The following is a 14552-nucleotide window of genomic DNA, read 5'->3' as shown; positions in this document are numbered from 1 at the left end:
TTTTGAATTCAGACAGAGGTTTCATATTTAAGTGGTATTGTTTAAATTGCATTTTCTCTGCAATCAGTGTTCACATTCCAGTGTACAAATATTTGCTATCTTGCTGCTAATTTTCAAAGTGTCAAAAGGCACCTAGGAGGCTGCTAACCTTCAGACTCTTTCATCTCACTGGTGACCTGCACAGGCAATAGACATTGCCGACTTGTAGTCAGGTCGCTCAACTGTCCTCATTTCTTCAACAGGCAGCATTGTGTATTTTTTCATCTACCTGTGCTTTGAGGGGCTTGTACACTGTGAGTGGCTACATCTATCTTACTGAGGCAAACACGACCTCCTAGGTAATTTTGTGATAGGAGCTCACATCTCCCTTCTTTGTGCTTTAGGAACACAGCAATTTCTAATTAACGGTATTCTCAATGCTATACTTTGCTGTACTCTTCCTTCAAACACCCTCACAGCTATGCATCCTTTTACCAACATGTTCCTGTTTCCTTCATTTGTCCCGTCATCTCCTGATCACACTCATTCTGTGCTGCTCCTATAAAACACAGCTATTTTTTGTTTGTTTTGTTTTGTTATCACCCCATTCACCATTCAGACTTTGCACGTGTGTCAGATACAGGCATACCTGTGCCCTGCCCCTTAGTTGCATGTGTGAGATTCAAGAGTGCCTGGGGAGACTGAGAAGAGCTTCTAACACCTGGTTCAATCACCTGCAATAGGGTAGGGAAACTTCTGGATCTTGGCTTCCCAGCCTGCACTGGAAGATGAAGAGAGTCTGTTGGGCAAAGCTCCATGACAAAGCATTATCTATAACACAAAGGCAATTGTCTCCATTTCTCCAACCCAGCCAGCATCATCTAAAGGGCCAGGAGACTTTGCTCTCTGCATCACCCCTCATGAGATGCTCTGAAGACAAGGGTTCCTACTGCACCCTGGGCTGGGTCAAGCAAAGAGTGCACCAGGACTGTGCATACAGAATGATCCCTAATTCCATTCAGGAGGCCATTCTGTGCTTGAACCAAACCCAAGGTCAGTAGTGATTATAAATGAACTCTACTAAACTTCTGGAGTACGGAAGCCTGAGGTGGGCTCAGTGCTTGGGGATTGCACCGTGATAGAGCACATGGCTGTCCCCACTTACCAGGCAAGCTAGAATAATGGGAATGTGTCTCTACCAACATGTTGCAGAGAAGACTACAAATTCGTCTTACGTGTTTCATGACTAAGCACCCCAGAGAGAAAGGTGTCTGCAAGCAGGTAGAGCACTCTAGGCAGTGATCATTTGCCATTGCGGATGAGAAGGACAGTGAAGAAAAGTCCAGATAACCCACATTCTTCCTCAAAGCCCTCAAAAGTTAGATTTTAACAGGATAATCCAATCAGTAATAAAAACACAATTGAACATATTGAATCAGTTAGGATTAGATTCAGCTGCATGTGAAAGAAAGCCCAAACTAACAGGACTCATATGAAACAGAAAACAACCAACCGACCAACCAACCAAACAAACTCAATCCACTCACTGTTAATAACAGCTCAAAGCTGGCACTCGGGACATACATAAGCCTGCATTTGCTCAGCTGATAACTCCTGTTATCCCAAGAATGTGTCTCATGTTTTCAGCATCCAGAGAGCATGCCAGAGCTTCATCTGTTGCAGACATGGTTCAGGGCAGACGAAGGGGATCATGCTGTATTCAGAGCTACTTCTGAGAATCACCCAAAACACTCCTGCTTGGATGGCATTGGCCCAAACTCATGGCTACATGTGGCTTTGAGGGACATTACAAAGCGGTCAATTGAGCTGGTGGCAAAGAAAATAGAGATAAACTGGATTATTGTTACTAAGAAAAGGAGGGAAGGGACACACTGATTCAAGGCAACGTGGAGGTTTTTTTTTTTTTTTTTTTTTTGGTTTTTCAAACAGGGTTTCTCTGTGTAGCCCTGGCTGTCTGGAACTCACTCTGTAGACCAGGCTGGCCTCGAACTCAGAAATCCTCCTGCCTCTGCCTCCCAAGTACTGGGACTAAAGGTGTGTACCACCACTGCCCAGTGGCAACCTGGAGTTTTACTCCTAGTTTTACTGCTATTTTACTATGAGGGGCCAGTGAGAAGGCTCAGCTGGTAAAGGCTCTTACAGCCAAGCTCTGACCTGAGTGGAAACCCAGGATTATCAGAGAAAAGAGAACCGACTCTCTCAGGGTGTCCTCTGACTTCCACATACACAGTGTAAACGATGAGAACACACACACACAATACACACTCTCTCTAAATAAGTAAGTCAGTAAATAAATAATAAATAAATATAAAAAGAGAATAATGGCATGTAAGTTTTTCTTAGGTAGGAATTACTTGTAGAGAATACATTTTCTTTTCAAAGCTACCCTTTTCTATATAACAATAGAAATAAAATGGCTAACGGATATTTGTTTGCTCATTTGCTCATGATAATACGTAGAATTATCTTCTGGCTAGGAATTATTAGAACTCCAATACATGTGTACTCATTATGCATTCCCTCACCAGCTTTCCAAACAGCCTTGACAACTGTAAAGCACAAGGTTAAAAGAGGATTCCCATCAAGATGCATGGAGATACTTTTCACCGTTGAAAATTATTTTGTTAAAAAAAAAGAAAGGGCATAATAATAATTATGGTAATAATAATAAATTGTGTTCAGCACTCTAAAAGTTTTAGAATGCAAATCCATAAAGCTCCCCACACAAGGGGGAATATACAAGCCATACAAGAACTAAACATTGTTCTTCAGCAGGGACAATCACTATCTCTGATTTCTGATAACAAGACACACACACACACACACACACACACATACATACACGCATACACAAACACACACATATACTCACATACACACATACACTCACACATATACACACATACATACATACATACATATACATACATTATGCACATACACACATACACACAACACACACAATCACAATTTTTATTTTGGATTCTTAATCTGCTGTTATGACAGCCACAGGAATGGCCCTTCATTTACACTGGGTCAGTATGGTTCCCTTTCTAACGAAAAGGGTGCATTTCAGTTCCAAGGAGACAGGGGTGACAGAGTTCTGGCTGAGCAGCCAGGAGACAGGTTTCTATTCTTGGTTCCCTGCATTGATTTGTGGCCAGAAGCTAGTTACTTACAGTCTGGTTTTGTAACGCTTTCTACAAAGTTTAGTAGTTGCTATTTGCTATGCTTCCTAATAAATGATAGGCATAACCTGGGAGAGTTACTGTGAACCCCATGAGATGGCCTGGCCTTTGCTGGCACTGCCTGACCTCATCCTTCTAGGCAGGTAATTCCTCCATGCTACACAATGTAGGCAGTCCATATGGCCTTGTTCTTTTCTTGGCATGCCTTCCTATCCAGACATTTGAAGGACTGCAGACTCAACAGCTTCAAGACTTCAAGGCATTGTTTGCATTGAGATGTACTTAAACTATGAGAAACCCATCAATAATCCATTTGCAGACAGGGCACGAGGAAGCTGGTTTCTCTGGACACTTTGTGTGGAATTAGACGAGACTTGTAGAATTCAAGCCAAGCTTTGGGTGGCTCAGTTCCAACTCTCAGATCTGGATGCAGATATGAGTGGGGAGCACCTGGGATCATATGTTTGGGGAGCACATGGGATCATATGTTTCTGATAGAACAAAGATGGCCATCTGTCATATGAATGTGCCTAAGGGTTTTTTTCTACTCACTGTGAGTTGATCTCATGACACATCTGAGCATAGGGTGCTTTTGTCAAGTAGTTCATTGCCATGAAATTCCAAGGAAAACCACTCCTCTCAAAATAAAGCAGTCTTGTAAGAATATTTCTGATCATACAGAAACTTTGAAATTGCCTCCAATTATTTTTCGTGATATAAAAAAACCAATGCTGTTGACAGGGTACAAAATTTTAATCCAACAGGAAGAGGGGTTCAGAACCCACTGGGCAGGGACTGACCATAGCTTTTGTGTCTCAAAATCATAAAAAAGTAGATTTGATGTTGTCACCACATGAAATTAAAAAAATAAACGTCTTAGTTCCTTTTTCTGTCTCGGTGATAAAATCCCCCCGACTAAAGCACCTTAAAAGAGGAAGAGTTTGCTTTGGGTCAGAGTCCATCATGAGGGAGAAACCATGGCAGCAGGAGCAGATGCTCACATGGCACAGAGACTTAAGAACCAGAGAAGATGGATGCTCCCAATCTTCCTCAGTTCCCTTTCTCTATTTGTACGTCTAGGATCCCTGGCCATAATTAAGACAGATCTTCCCAAATCAAATAATGTAATTAAGGTAACCCCCATAGGAGTCCATCCTTCAGGTGATTTCAGATTCTGTCAAATTAACAATTAACACTAGCCACCACAGCACGCAAAGTGATTGATATGTTAATTAACTTGATCCACTCACCTTCTCAATACACACACATATAAGAATATCACATTGTACCTACATAATTGTTAGTTGTCAGCTAAAATAAAATTTAAGAAAATAAAGGTAAATTTTATCAAACTGAGAAAATGTTTAAGAGATTCTAGCACAAAGGTCGATGTGTTAAGGGCCGGCATGAGGAGGCAATCGCGCAGCCTCCTTAAAGCTATTTGAGAAGGAAATGATAGAGTGACTCACAGGGTTAATTACAGCCTAATTCCTGAGCCCATCATCCCATTTCAGAAAGTCTGACTTCACTTTCAAGTCAGACAAAAGAACCCTTATCTTTCTGCTTTTTACTGCCTGTGAGTTTTTCTGCAAGTGATTTTACCTCTCAACCTGATTTCTCACTGTAAAATGGAAATAACATCTCTTTCCTAGATTATAGGGAATCCACAGGAACTGTCCCAGGAGCATCACACATGCTGAAGAGGTTACTCCCATTCCTTCTGTTGACTCAGAGAAAGCAGGAGACACAGACCCAGCAGACAGAACATGTTGGGCTGTGCTAGGGACGTACATAACTAATCAAGCCAAAGATGGAAGTCTGCCACCTGTGCAACCCTACCTAATCAACCTAGTGCAACTCATCACTACCTCATGCTTAGTTTTTTCCTCTCTGCTTGTTTGAGGAATTTCTTTGTTTCTTGACTACTTAGAAGGAAGCGTTAAGGCACCTGACATGAGGTGGAGACATAGGACAATGGGAAGTGTGTAGATGTAGCTTTGGTTTACGTATTCCCTCCACTTCCTGTCATCCCAACCAGCCATGGTCCTGCTAACAGTCGCTCACATTCTTTCCCTGTATTTTAGCATTTTAGGATGATCATGGATTTAGCAGATACATAGCTAGTGTGGGTCTAAGAGCTGTGTTTTCCTGAGTTTAATTAAAGTAGATTTCATTGAAATTGGTTCTGAGAACAAGGGCTTCGTTTCCAATCAGCTTTCTTCCGAAACCTAGAAACCATGTCTTTCATATTTTGATCAATGCATCACTCCAGTCTTCTACAGAGTACATTATTATTTTTTCTGGTGATTATTAAGTCCATAGCAATCACACCACCAAGAATTTGGTGACAGAGGGCACGTCGCCTCTGTTGATCTCTGCCCACTTCCTCCTTCTCTTGCTCACGCTGCACAGCTCAGAACAGCGCATACTATGGAGGTGGCGGAAGGAACTAGAGCAGAGTCTTGTCAACATTCCTTTTAGGATATTGGCAAAGATCTCAAATGTCAGCATGTAGGGGCGTGACAGGGAAAGGTTTGTGGGTGGAAGTGTGTGAGAGAAAAAGATGCCTGCCAGATAGGGAATCTGGTCCGTATACTTGAAGACTATTTCTAGGATGGGCAACACCTGTCAACCTTACCACAGCTTTCAACATACTGGAACTTGCTCATGGCCAACTAACACTGGGCTCCTACCTCCAAGAATCACCATATGCATCAAAGAGATGGTTTTTTTTGACATTCCCAAGAAAACTGGCCACCTGGACCCACTTTTCTCTTTAACTGTATTTGAGAAACAACACTTTAATTTCCAACAAAGTATTCTTTTCTGAGACTATGTCTACTGGCTTCCTTAGATCCTTGGCCCTGTAGAATGCACATCTGTACAAAGAATACCCTAATGGCCACTCTTCCCTGTCTGTAAGCCCTGCATGGAACAGGGATTTAAATTAAGCCCTTTTAAATTTAAAAGGGTTCCACTAGCAACAGAGAAGTCTGAAAAAGTGTTTTTGGTTTTTTGTTTTTCTTCCTGAGAAAGATAAAAAAAGCATGGTTTTGGTTTGGGGTGTGTGTGTGTGTGTGTGTGTGTGTGTGTGTGTGTGTTTTATGTATGTGTGAGAGAGAGACAGAGACAGAGAGACAGAAAGACAGAGAAAGAGAGATAGAAAGAAACAGAGAGATCGTAGAGAGACAGGGATTAGAAAGAAATGGATTTTAAACTCATAAAGAGAAAGAAACTTTACCTACCTCACAAATTAAAAGGAATGCAGTATTGCACTGGAAGATCAAAGCTCATCTCTGACATTTACAGCCTGGGTGTCCTGAGGGAAATAGTAGCCCCCCAGAAGCCCAGTATCCCAACATTGGTTTGTTAATCAACAAAACACCCAAGGTAATTCCATGGCTTTAACCTGAAGTGCCCCCTATAGGCTCATGTTCTGGGCAGTTGTTCCTCAGATGAGCAGTTGTTTAGGTGCTGTGAAGCTGTCTGGACTTGAGAGCTGGCTGAAGAAGTTTAGCAGGGTTGAGTACCATCCCTATTTCCATCATCTTCCTGCTTCCTGCGCTTCCTGCTCCGCTGCAATGTGAAGGCCCTCTGTCGTGAGCTCCTGATGCCATGCCCTCCTGGCCATAATGGATGGCGAACTTCTGAAATGTCAGCCAGAGTAAACATAGCTCCTTTACTTCTCTGACATTTAGTCACAAAAATATAAACATAACTGATCCACACGATCAGCTTTTAGTAAAAGGAAGTGTGTTCACTTTGGCCCATGGTTCTGAGGGTGTCATCTTATGGTAAGTTGATCCTTTATTTCTGTGCTTGTGGGGGAGGCAGCACTGGATGCTGGACAGGGAGGGAGAGAACAACAGAGAAGTACAGAAGTGCTGACATCAATATCACCCTCAGGGCTTTCCTTTGGGGACTAGAGGACTTCCTACAAGGCCTAACTAGTTAAATGTTACACTTTCCAACAGCACCACAAGGTGACAAGCTCTAATGCAGAAACTTTTCCTGGATGTTTTTCCAGTCACCCAGCACACAGATATCTATCCAGAGAACCCCTACCTCCCTTCCTGGTATATAACAGAGGAAATAGCTAAGTCTGATATCTTGGTGACAGGGGCCCCGTTTGGTGCAATTGTTTAAATGATAGACCCAGATGTTGAAGAAATGGAAGACGAACCAGTAAAATGATAACAACGAGCACTGCTGGGGTGTTTGCAATCTTCTGAAGGCTTTTGACTGTGAAGAGCATCTATTAGCCTTATCTTTATGTACAGTGACTCTTTTTAGGCTATTTTGTAGCAAGAAAACAATTTTAAGTAGGAAATGTGTCCTATTATGATGCTGCTAGACAAGTGTGGGGCAGAAATGGTCTCTTTCCTTGCCTTCACAGGAGACATCTTTACTCACTTAGAGCAAAGCCAAATTAGCAAGGGAAGAGAGAACAGGGCAGCTCCATCTGTTTCATATAGCACAGGAGTCTCCAGTAAGTGGGACTGCTGTGTAGAACTATGATAGGACAGAAAGAGTATGAGCTCATGATTACAGGGTTGGTGGGGCCCGGCAGGAGGTACAGCAAGGCGTGTCCGTGCAGAATCTTCTCAGCCTCTGCACAGAATTCTCTCTCCCAAGTAGCAGCAGAAACCTGCTTTTGCACTTTCCCTTCAGTGCTGGAGATTGAAGCCAGGGCTTGGGGCATGCTAGGCAAACGATCTGTCACCGAGCTACAACCCCAGCCCCGCAGAAACATTTCTGGAATAGGGCCCTGCGCCTATAATCAAATAAAGAAAGTCGGGGTTTCTTTATGGCTATTGTACAGAAAGACAAGAAAAATTAGAAGAATATTTTTAGTTTTATTATCAGTTTTGAGGAGAAAGATTGCTGAAGGAATTCTGGTCAGCATGGCTCTGGCAGGCCTTCCCCTTCTCCCAATTCCCTCTGCCTTGCTAAAAATTCATTAGATTACATTTCTACAGCTACCATCAAGTCTTTTCCATTATTTGCCTACTTCCTCCTCCCAAGGCTGACTACCAAGGTCCAGCTATCAAAGTATTGAAGACCAGCAATCAAAAGCCTCCTTTGGCTTACCTAATTAATATGCCCAATTACAACTAAACACATTATCCTAACACAGGGTTCTCATTTTACTTTTATAAACCACCATTTTCCTATGGGCCACCATTTATCTCCTCTCTATTCAGAGGCAGCCCTTTGTCCCTGTGGGACAAATGCCTCTCGTCCCTCTCCCTCACTCCTTTATACTGTGAATTTGATCTTCCAGGTCCTGGACCAAGACTTTTCCTTTCATTTGCTGTCTTCTCAAGCCCACCTGTAGAAGGAACTCTAATTCCTATGGATTCCTTCAAGAGAAAATGTAGGATAGGAAACTGGAGTATGGTTTTCTGGGATCAGCACAAGATAGTGCCTGTTTGGACTGATGGATAGATACATCATAATAGAAAGTCTAGAGCCAAGACCTGAATACACATAGCCATTACCTATATGTGACTGAATGGCCTGGTAGGCAGAGCAGGGACAGCCTTGTTAGCGATGTAGAAAGTAAGGCAGTGAGTCTTTTAGAGAACAAAAGGAAGGTGTTTATAACCATATAGTCAATAAATAGCACCCACAAGATGCCCACAGTGAAGAAGAAAGAGGAAGAAATTAAAGCCACATTAAAATGAAAAGGCTCTGGACCTCGTAACCTGGCAAGGACCTGCAAGTTCCAATGCTGGAGAGGCTGAGGCAGACAGAAGTATTCCAAGTTTGAGGTCAGTTTGGGTCCCAGAGTAAATACCTTGTTTAAAACAAACAAAACCCCACCGAAAACAAAACATATCCCTAAACCCCTAAACTATCCGCAACAAGCACCTTTGAGCCAAGTTGCAATATACTCAAAAAGCTGAAAAGTAGTCTCCCTGTGGAAACCTGAGGGGGCCATCTTCCTTCATGAAAACCCAAGCAGTCTCAATAGCCTTTTCAGGTGGGCCAATAAATGAAAGAGAGAAAGCTCTCTGCCTCCTTCCTAGATAGGAAGTGAAAAGCACTTAGCTCTCACATCAGAGCCAGCAGAGGTTAGACCACAGAAGGGGTTAGCCTGGCAGGTTACACGCTGAGGCTATTTCAAAGTATTTTATAAACTATGAGGAAATGAAGTATCAATAAATGCATCTTGGGGTTCTGTTTCTTACCACCTCAGATTGGAAACACTTGGAGGCTCTGTTCATTGTGCAACGAGGTCAACCTTTTCAATAGGCATCGAGCAGGGTTTACCAAACATATAGATGATATTTGCAGTTCTGTGAAGTTTAAAAGAAAAGCGAATTAAAATTGAAGTTTATGCTGCAGATGGTAGGGCTTGACGACAAACTGTTAACTTTACCAAGTAAATTATTTGATGAAAAAAGTAAGCTCGCCTCTTGCCAGAAACTCTCATTTTGCCTGGGGATCTGATAATGGCACCCCAGATCTTACACAGTTCAGCTTACAGAGAGAGGAGGATGTGGCTTATGGCGGTATGTGGCTTTACATCCTGCTGGGAGGTTGTGGAGATTTGAAATAGGATCTGTTATGGAGAGACTGATGGTGCCCCACACCAGGGCCCCTTTCCAATAAGGTTTTAAGGATGTATTCCTTACCAGATATCACTCCTGACATAGTGTTTCCTACATGAAGTAAGTATGTGCCTCGTGGTATACCTGGTATCAGAGGAGGTCCGTCATTCCTTTGTTTCAGTTATGACTGTGAGCTCTGGGTTTCTTTCTTCTTCTTTTTTTAATCAAACATCACTTTTATTTCATTTTTAACTAAAAGCTTAGCACTTTTGTATTATCATTTCTTTCTCTTCCTCTTTTTTTTTTTTTTTGATAGAAAAGATTCCTACTTTTTTTTTTAAAACTCCAGATTTTATTCCCCTCCTGGTCCACTCTCTGACTGTTGCACATCCCACACCTCCTCCCTGCCCCCAGTCTCTACAAGGATGTCCCGACCACTCACCCCTCACTGCATCAGACCTCTAAACTCCCTGGGGCCTCTAGTCCCTTGAGGATTAGGTACATCTTCTCTGACTCAACCCAGACCCAGCAGTCCTCTGCTATATGTGTGTTGGGGGCCTCATATCACCTGGTGTATGCTGCCTGGTTGGTGATCCAGTGTCTGAGAGATCTAGGGGGTCCAGGTTAGTTGAGACTGCTGGTCCCCCTACAGGACTGCCCTCCTCCTCGAGCTCTGGGTTTCTTTTGGTAATTTCTGTTCTTTCTTCTTCCCCCAAGTTTGATATTCCTGTACCCAATGGTGAACTCAGAAGCTATGGTTCTGTGAAGGAAAGGATTTCTATTGTCACTTCCCCTCCCTTAACACACCACACTAACTACATAGTTATCAGGAAAGCATTTACCACATGGCTTCAATACAGGTGGGATTGCATTTGCACCTGCCCACTGATACAAAGCAGAAGGTCACAGAGGCACTCCACTTTGAAAGAAAGAACTTTTTATTTTTATGTGTGCGTATGAGTTTTGGCGTGTGCATGGGTAAGGATCCTACTATGTGCATGCAGTTCCTGAAGAGGCCAAAGAGAGTGTGGAATGCTCTGGACCTGGAATGACAGACACTTGTGAGCCACGATGTGGGCACCAGGAAGCCAACCCTGTGGTTCTGGAAGGGCAGCACGTGGGGAGACATCATTTTGCTGCACTTTTGCTGTCACTTGCTCTGCAATAAAACTAACCAACTGTATTTCTTCAGTGTGGCAGAGCGCCGGAAACACACACTTACAATTTCAGCCATTTTAGGCCCCATGACTCCACTGTAGTGAGCACAGTCATTACTCTGTACAAACACAAATGCCGCTGCTGTTCCAGAACTCCACCAAACTTTACATGCTTAGTGGTTCAAAGTAATCCTGCTTCCCACAGAAAATTAATGTGTGCTGTCAAATGATGTATCACAAAGTACCTTCTCACAGAATGACTGCCTGGGAATGAGGACCCAGAAATCGGAAGAGTTTTCCTTTGTAAATTCCACCCCCTGCCTAAGTTCAGAGAGAGGCATCACAGGTGATCCAGAATGCTCACTAAGCTGTAACCTGGAAAGAGTGTATGGTTAGAGCTGTCCAGATTTGTGTGCGCACTACACAGGCAGGAACAAACCTGGTTTTCTACCTCCACTCTGTTTGACACAATTGTTGCTCCTTAACGCAACACGATTTCTTACCCAGACCTGGTGACTCAGTGGTCTGTGCATAGCTCGGTGACAGACTGCTTGTTTGCATGCAACAGGCCACAAGTTTGATGCCTAGAACTAACAGAGACAAATGAACTCTCTTTGCTGGACCCAGCTGCGGTCACTTTCCGGATCCTTCTAGGCTCAATAGACCATTGCTAAGACACTTTAGCAGGAGTTCCTAATCCTCTTCACCTGAAGGCAGTCCGTCTGGATCCTGTTCCCTAGCCCACTCAATCCATTCATTACCTCTGATCCTAGTGGTGCTGGGCTGTCTTCAGTAAGAGTCGTGTTAGGTACATTTAATCCAAATCCCCTTTTCCCTAATGGTGCCACTTTATATTGTGCAGTCTGCTATTCCCACTCCTTGGCTATAAAATCCTTTTCCCTGTGCACTGCTAGGAATTGACCCCATTACACCCTTGCTTCCCTTTCCCCCAGTCCTGTTTTCACCACCTTATCCAATGTCCTCCTCTGGTTTGCTGTTACTCTTCCTGGGAGCCATCCCTGCAACCCTAGGCCAGCCTCCAAGGGACAGTGCCTGGCAGCCTGACCACAAAGGACAGAATTAGATGCTAAAGAAGCTCTCTGCACTAATTGACTGGTTCTTCCTCTGCTGGGTCCCTTTGCCATCTAATCTATCACAGAAACATGGCAGTCTGCCCTGCCTGTGCCTTTCAGAATGGAGAAGCTTGACATTTCAGTGAGATCAATTGCAAAAATGAACAACTAAGCATCACTCATTATATAACCCAAAGGTCTTAATTCCTCGTGTAATAATGCCAATAACTGTTTTCTGGGACCCGACAGAGGGAGATGACATCTGGGTTTGATTTTACAGGAAGATGAAGGGTCAGGATGACGAAGTGAGTGTTTCCAAACATACCCATTAACATGAGGAATGGTTTGGCTGTGCTTCACCTCGATCTCCTGTGTGAACCTCAGATCAAATCACAATCCCACCCAGGTCTTTTCCAATGTAAAGCAATACAATCATTTATACACACACACAAACACACACCCAAAATTTAGAACCTTAAGTTGTTCCTATCAATAGTCTCCACTTAAAACATAAACCCTGGAGCACTGTAATGACACACATTATCCCTCACTGGCCTTGAAATGTTATCATGAAATGTACTGTTTCTCACTGGCCAAAACTGTGTCTAGGTCATCAGGACATGACTTTCTACATGTGTCCCCATGGCCCAGAATAGGACCCGGCAAAGGACAAGCACCCAGTCTGTATTGTTGAGAGAAGCTCTCACCATGGGAACCAATGATATGTGGGTAATGACACAAAGCTCAGTCAAGAGAGTGGAGAGGCCCATTCCTCAGAGGTGCCCTGTGGCAGCACCCACTTAGGTCGTCCCTCTCTTCTGAACAACCTCTCCCTTTTCTCTCTTTCCTGCTGGCTTGTTCTGCTTAGACTTCCTTTCTGTTTTTTCTTCCAATACTGTCTGTCCAACTTCTCTTTTCTCTCTGCATAGCTTCCTCTGCCTCCTTTAAGCTTTCTCCCCATTCCCATCTCTCAGCCATGTCTTCCCTTCCCACCTTTCCCATTTATAACAAACACAGAGAACTAAGCCATATTTTAAATAAAATTATAACTACTTATAAGTTCCCTATTCTTAGTGTTCCTCATGGAACGGTGAGATATCTCTATATGGCAAAAAAACCACCAAATCATTTTTCGTTAATATATGACAAAAAAGAAAATGGATATTGCTACAATGAGATGTGAAGTATCCCTCTCCCTCAGGCTTTTTAGTGACAGAAAGTTAGCTGTTTCTGCCATGAGGGTAGTAAGTTATCCTATTGCAGGAAGTGACTCTATCCCCATGACTCTATTTTGTGAAGAGAGCTCAGTGAGGAGTCCAGAAGAATTATTCTTCTGGAGATGAAAGATCATTTTGCATGTTTAAACAGGATGCTTCCGTTGGTGCTGGGCTGAAGTATTCATGTAAAACTAATTTGGGCACAGTAAGTAGCACTTGTCTGCAATCTCAGTGATGAGGAGGCAGAGACCAAAGGATCTGTGGGGTTCTCTGGCCAGCCAGTCTAACGGAATTCATGATCTACAAGTTCAGTGGAAGACCGTGTCTCAAACAGTAAGATAGAGAATAACTGAGAGATTCCTGACATCAACATCTGGCTGTGTGCACCTGTGCACACACACATAGACCAAAAAGAATCCTCCCCATTCAGTTAGAAGAATAGACAACAAAATCAATCAACTATGTCCACATGATCCTATCACACTATCATACCACAGTTCATCTAAAGAAAAATTGTACAATATAACACTGGAAAATAATGTTAGAAATTCCTGCCAGATACCCAAATTTTCAAGACTTTTTATAAGTCACGTGGATTTTTGTGGATAATGTAAATTGTTTTCTCTACATATGGCATAATTGTGTGTTGTTTCTCTCAAAAACAAGTAAAAATCATGGTAGGAAAACAGTGGTCATTTCCTTTTCCTGTGTATCTCTCTGGGTTCCCTTCTTCTGGATGCTCAAGATTGAGGATTTGGGGATAAGTCTCCCTGTAACCCCCAGAAGCCTTTGCTCTCCCCTGGTGTTTAAGGGTTATTAGAAGTAGGTAAGTGGCCTGTCTCTAGGTGAGATAGGGACTTCTCTCTCCTTCTCTCTCTCTCTCTCTCTCTCTCTCTCTCTCTCTCTCTCTCTCTGTATGTGTGTGAGGGGAAGACCAATAAGTCAGAGAACAAAGAGAAAAGAAAATAACACACTTTGCCATTTCTATAACCTTTACTGAGAATTTTCTTTTGAGGCCATAAATTCATTTCTTTCCAATAAAAAACTCTGCTGAATAAAAATATTTTTTTAAAGCCTCTTCAATTGCTCCCCCTTTCTGTTTGAGATGAACCCATTAGACACTCTCTTCATTATAATTAAGCTTGATACAGTGTGACTGGAAGCATTTATGTGAGTACTAAAGATTCGTTATCACCTTAATATGAAGTAGCAAGTCAAAGAATAGATTATATTCCCTCAGATCCGAAGAGCATATTCTCACTTTGTTCTGATGCTTAAGGGAAGGCAGATGACTCAGGCTCAGGACTGTCCTTTTGTCCTGACCATACTGTTCTACTCAGCTCAGCTTTGCTCCCACATA

Source organism: Mastomys coucha, unplaced genomic scaffold, assembly GCF_008632895.1.
Source record: "Mastomys coucha isolate ucsf_1 unplaced genomic scaffold, UCSF_Mcou_1 pScaffold8, whole genome shotgun sequence".
NCBI lineage: Eukaryota > Metazoa > Chordata > Mammalia > Rodentia > Muridae > Mastomys > Mastomys coucha.
Note: the sequence above shows the minus strand (reverse complement) of the source record.